The sequence below is a fragment of the Struthio camelus genome, chromosome 9 (genome assembly GCF_040807025.1).
Source record: "Struthio camelus isolate bStrCam1 chromosome 9, bStrCam1.hap1, whole genome shotgun sequence".
Classification (NCBI taxonomy): Eukaryota; Metazoa; Chordata; class Aves; order Struthioniformes; family Struthionidae; genus Struthio; species Struthio camelus.
Window position 1 is genome coordinate 7812919 of NC_090950.1, and position 6000 is coordinate 7818918.

Sequence of the window (6000 nt, forward strand, 5' to 3'; positions counted from 1 at the left end):
TGCCATGGCTTGCTAGGAAACAGCAATACCCTGAGCAATACCACAGAAGAAGATAAGGGTCTGCGTACCTGGGGGTTCTCTCACCCGCTGCACTTCTCTGGCAGGCAGATCAGCAACAGCCCATTTCTCAGGGAAGCTGCAAACTGGCAGGTGATTAGCAACATTTACAACTCAATGTAGCTCAATGAGAAATGATAGAGAACGTAAGGGTACAGTGTGACTATTCTAGGTTAAGAATATGTTTGCTATGGAGAACATGGTGGGTGGTGATAGATGAGGGGGTCTATCAGTATGACTGTGGTGTTGGCACACTGACTTGCATTTGGGGCTGCATGACAGTATTGCGGATCATCCTTAATGAAAGCCAGAAAACATTTACTGTCAGATATCTGGAGTTCACTGATGCTGCAGGAAACCTGTTTTGCATTTTTAGAAATAGGTCACTGGGACATTATTATATTCCTTCATTGAAAAGCAAGGTGTGATTTAGGAGAAGTTTAGTGTGCAGAACTTCAACAGAGACAGGAAAATGGTCAGAAACAGCTGACACAAGATTTTATACCAACTATTAATATCCCCAACATTAAATGTCTGACATCGTAGTCCCCTTGCAGTTGTACAAGTAGGTACAACTGTAGGAAGTCCTGCTGCTGAGAAGCTCCCTACAGGACAGTGACAGGGCAAATGCTAACGTTATAGCAATACTATGCCTAGAAAATTTCTTTGAGGTCCTACAGCTGGTTTTGGCCATCCTGAGTATTAAGTAAGAATCATTTTTGTAGGAATTTGTGTATCTGGGATGAAATAAACATTTTTCTGTTGCTTCCTAAGGAGGCATTTAGGGTGGATTTGTTTTTTTATCAAGTATGGTATTTATTAGAGCTAAGAATTCAGGAGTTCAGTAGATAATTTTTAGAGAAAAGAAAACTTGGATCTGAATTGTATCTCCTTGATAAGAAAAACGGCCAATTTGAGAACTGTGTCTAGAAACTGCAAGGCTTGTTTTTCTTTCCTTTTTATTTTGTCTTTCCCTTCTATATGTTAGACAGATAGGTTTAACATGAAAGCCCAAATGGCATGACTAACTTACGTGCTGAGAATACATATAGTACAGTAATGGAAAACCTACTGATGGGTTGCCTCTGCTACTAGTGATCCTAACAGTGCCATCCTTTGCCCTCAAGTAAAATCAGTTTTAAGACACAAAGGCAAACACTTTTTAGAGGTTTTTTACATCTGTACAGTTGCTTTTCAGTTTCCTCTGAGGAGGAAAAACTTAAGTTAGTTTTTTTTAAAGCCTACTTTCCATATAACCATCATCTTCATATTCTAATTCTTGAACTTCTTTAATCCCTTTTTTTTTTTTCATTTCCCCCAATATTTATGCCAGATTGGCTAATATCTAGTTCATTGTGTCATCCTACTTATCCTGTTTGAACACTGGGACACCTTTGGGAATCTTCCCTATTATTCCATACTCTATTAAACCTGAACACCAAGAGAGAGATGATATCCTCAGCCAACTCCTTTATGGCTCTTAAGAGCAAGTCACCAGAGCCTGCAGATTTATTAAAATATTCATCCCAGATGCTGTTTTATAACTTCCTATACTATGAGTTCCTCTTCATCTTCATATGATATATTATTGATGTGCATCTTTCCAAATATGGAACAGAAATATTTATTCAATGCAGCTCTCTTTTCTATATCTATTAATACATTTACCATTGCGGGTTGTAATGAGCTATACCATGAGACCGTTTTTTTCTCTTCTGTCTTCAGGAACATAAGTTGTATCGCTAACTTCAGAGAAGGTATCAGAGCAGTTAGATTCACATTAAAGTACTGTAAGAGAAAGTTACAGCGTATTCCTCCAGTGGTTATGTAAAGCTAATCAAAATTCTGTGAAAAATGATTCTGAGCGTTGATAAAATGGTACACCTTCTCTGGGATTTTGTGACCCGTGCCCTCAGCTACACAATTGTCTGTCTCTGCTCCTTTTTAATTATTTTCCTCTTGGATTTAACTTGCAGTATGTCTCCTCTTCCACAGAGATAAAGGGTATATGAGGGATTGATTTTCACCTTTGCGAAAGAAATATATTTTGAAATTAAAATTTACTCCAAAGAACAGGAACTTGTGGAAACTGGCAGCCAGTCTACTAAGGCTGGCTTGATCTATTTTTAACAAACTCTAGATTTATTCTCATTTTTGTTACTTGATTTCCTTTTCAGCATCCATAGGATTACTTCTACTGGGCTATTAATTATTCTACTTGAGTGCAGTTTAGTTGTGATTTACCATGATCCTAGGTGCAGAAGTCTTGAGAATCTCCACCTATAGGAAAGTGCATTTTTGTCAGACTTGATCATACTTGCTGCTCATTCTTAGGCTTTTATCAGCTTCTAAGCAGGCAATTAGATCTGGCTTGTAGTATACTGGAAATAAGATTTTGGCATAGATTTGGATAATACTGCTCATGAAGTGCAGAGATACTTCATGGTCAAACATACACAATCTGTGCATGGTGTCTGACAGCCTTCTCACAAACACAGAAGAGTTTTACTGTGAGACTCGGTTTTAGGACAGTCAGAGCAATTGCTTAAAGTCCTGGTTATGAGGACCTGAACTAGATTGAGTTAGCTAAGTGCTCTGTTTAATAAGAGCCATATTCAGATGTCCTAAATTCTACCTAAGTCCAGGTCAACAGACAAGGAGGCCACAGAAGAGTGTGGTGGAGCTGGACTGGATATTCAGTAGGACACAGGAGGAAGATGGGTGGAGACAGAAGTCAAGCTCTCTAAATATTGCCATCATCATGCAGGCCAGAGAAAACAGGGGGCCACACCTGCCTCTGCCCACGGCTCCCAAAGTCTTCTGCCAGGCTGGGGTCTGGGAGTTTCTGTAGGATTTTCCTTCTCTCGAAGAAAGTCAAAGACTTTCTTTGACTTCTGGGGCTGATGTCAATGTTTATCTCTTCGTGGAAAAGGTTTGGTTAGTTCATCTTCTAAAGAAAGATAACATATATTTTACTTTAATCTGCCATTAGCTAAAATACCATTCCTCTTGAGTGTAACTCTAGGAAGATCAGCCCACTGAGACATTGAGAGTATCTGCTTCAGTAATGTTGCATAGATAGAAATAATAAGATTATAAAGAGGAAATATAGATTGAACTCTCTAGCTTTTGCAACTTTGGCTCAAAGTTGTTTTTGCTTAAGTAGGGAAAAATGTACTATAATTATGGCTCAGTGATTCCAAAATCTTATCAGCTGTCTAGTTTGGACACTCCTACTTGCTTTTTTTATTTGTAATTTATGTGTAATTGTCTCTCTGTTGAAGATTAGAGATTAAAAAATTCAGGATACAGTAGTTGCTTTGTAGGGGAGATAGGAGTGCTCTTTCCACTTCTTCACATTTAGTTCGTTCTTAAAAAATGGCACGTTGTGAAGGTGGTGCCTTACTTCTGCCAAGCAGGACTCCACATACCACTTTGAGTCTAATTTTGCCTCCCTCCAAGCATTTTGCTTGTATTAAATAAGAACCGACAAACCTTGCGTACCACGTTAGTTTTTTATATTTAAAAAAGAGGGAAAGAACTCTGTTTCCATAGCGTCTATGTTTTAAGATGCTATTTTGGAATGAGTCCAAAATCTCTTTCTCACAAGTGGCTTCATATCAATAGCATGTAAGATCCTGTATATCAAAGTTACCTCTGAAAATTTTACCCCTGCTCTCCAAACAGGAATGCTAGCATAATTAAATTTCCTGAAAACATTTATCTGGTTTGTGCATTTGGATGTGTATTGTGTGTATTTTAAATGAAATACATTTTACACAAAATATATTTTAAAATATTTCATGAAGAAATTGTACGACAGGAAAGGGAAAAGAACTGAGCACTCCGGGATGCGCACCAGGGCTCCCTTCCTGTGCCTAGTTAACCTTGGTAGGATTTTTGCTGGGCAGCAGCCTGAAGTCTTAAAATGCATAAACAAAACAAGCATGAGGAGCTGAGAAACATGGCTACTCTTAAAATCAGTGGATGATACTAATTTTTAATGCTTTGGATCTAATCAATTAGTACTACATAAGAAAGAGTTAGTTCTCCCAGTAAAGAAGGGGCTATTTATGGAATAAGACTATTTACTTTCACAAACCTCGCCTCTGTAACTCAGAAGATGAAGTTAATAATGGAAATGCTTACACACAGTCATGAGCATATATTCTCCTCTGTTAGTTACATTTTTAATTATAAATCAACTTCCTTGCTAGAGGGTGGTGGTATCCTGCCTGCAGTTATCGTAATACTATTTCTTGCAAGCAAATAAATGTAAAAGTTCTTATGCTGGAAACCAAAGAGGATTTTAAAGCAGCGCTCATCCTCTCATGTAAACTGATTATTCTGCTAGTATCTCATCGCTGTTAGGAAACAACAAAAAAGGGTGGAAACGATGGAAGATGTAATCAGGGACAGTCATGATTCACAAAACAGAAGAATGTTTATTTTTAAATAAACCTGTGTGACACACAAACCTGCACTGAGATCATGCCTCTTGTTTGGAGTACTACTCTCATTATAATCAGTGACAGTATCTTATCATTCCCCGTAATCACCTGTCTCTCTTGGGTAGGCAGCCCAGGCTGCCTAATTATTTGCATATACATTTAAGTCAGGCGCTTTCTCACTAAGAACCAGGAAAAAAGCACATTGGCTTGCTTTTCTTCAATCTTAATTCCACTGAGCACACAAAGTAAAATCTTACGCTCCCCAGCAGAATGCTAGAAGGATGTGTAGTTAAATGCTTAATCTTATTAGCAGTGTGCTATAGGCAAGTCTGAACCTTCAGTTAAGCCCTGCCAACTGTTCAGTAAAGCTAAGACATTTTCATAGTAAAATTAACCATGTTTCTACGTCCAGCACACAGTCACGGTGCGTACCAACAGGAGGGATCGCCCAGGGAAGAGCAGCACCCACTGCTCCCCCAGCCCAGCGTTGGGTATGCGGCAGGGGCGGAAGGAGGGACAAAAGGAGCTGGTTCCTTCTCTGACAAAACCTCTGCACCCCTCACTCAGTTTTCTTCTATACCTGAAGCTGAGAGAAATGTAACTGCTTGAAATATTCTTATTGCACCTTGTGAAAGAGCGGTGTGAGTGTGAGCTGCCAAACAGGAAGTTATTGAACCATTAGTCTATTGCCAGGGCAATGCAGCTGAGCAGAAATTTCTGCTGTGTACCTGAAAGGGAAACAGTGCGTTTATTACTTGCCGTGGCCAGCAGCCTGTTGTACCAGGCAGCAAAGTGTTAACCTTGCAAGCTTTGGCCATTTTCAGTAATATATTGCTTTAAAGGGAGATTGAATGTGCATTTATACAAACATAATTACACACTGGTCAGATATATGGAAAAATAAATGAAAAGCACTCCTTCAAAAATGAGCAGTCAACCTAAAATAACAGTCCCTTGTAGTCCCAATGAGTGCCAGAGCAGAGGAGATGCCAATGCACCACAGCAAACATGTAAGGCAAATAACAAAAATCCTACTCACCATATTTTATCACTGAGCAGAAATCCTCTCTCCTAGCCTTGCTACTGAGGCTGGTCTTTATCCAGAGGCTCCTGTGATGCTTTTCAGATTCGGAGGGGCTGGACCACTGCTGCTCTCCACTGTTATTCTCCACCCCCTGTCTTTCCCTCCTCCTCCTTCCTTCATCTCCACCCCCTCATTCCTCCTGCTTGTAGCTTTTTCATACCCTACAGAGATTCTAGGCTTCCACATGTAGCTTGATTTAGGAAAGATGCTTATTTCAGCCATCTGCTTGGTATCATGGAAATGCCTCCATTTCTAAAGGGAAGAAAGCCCAGAAGGTAAGCTTGGGAGTCCTGAGCCAACATTTTGGTTACCCTCTATGTGACGGCTTATTGAATAGGGAGGAGCACATCCAATATATTTGCATTTCTCACCGAGCTTTTTGTTTCTAACTAGGATTCAGGAAAGCCA

General features: G+C 39.6%; 1 protein-coding gene across 2 annotated transcripts in view; it reads right to left on the bottom strand.

Annotated features, from left to right (window-relative positions):
- AMER3 (APC membrane recruitment protein 3) overlaps nt 1-5678 on the bottom strand; it is a 44166-nt gene extending 38488 nt beyond the window's left edge. Inside the window, exons 1-2 of one of the 2 annotated variants that reach the window (XM_068954187.1) lie at nt 5548-5676; nt 69-143 (exon numbers count right to left, since the gene is read on the bottom strand). The gene's annotated coding sequence lies outside the window, so the exon portion shown is untranslated. Of the gene's footprint in view, nt 1-68; nt 144-5547 lie in introns of both variants that reach the window. The other variant, XM_009674135.2, reaches the window with a different exon arrangement.
- Between the last annotated feature and the right edge of the window lie 322 nt (nt 5679-6000).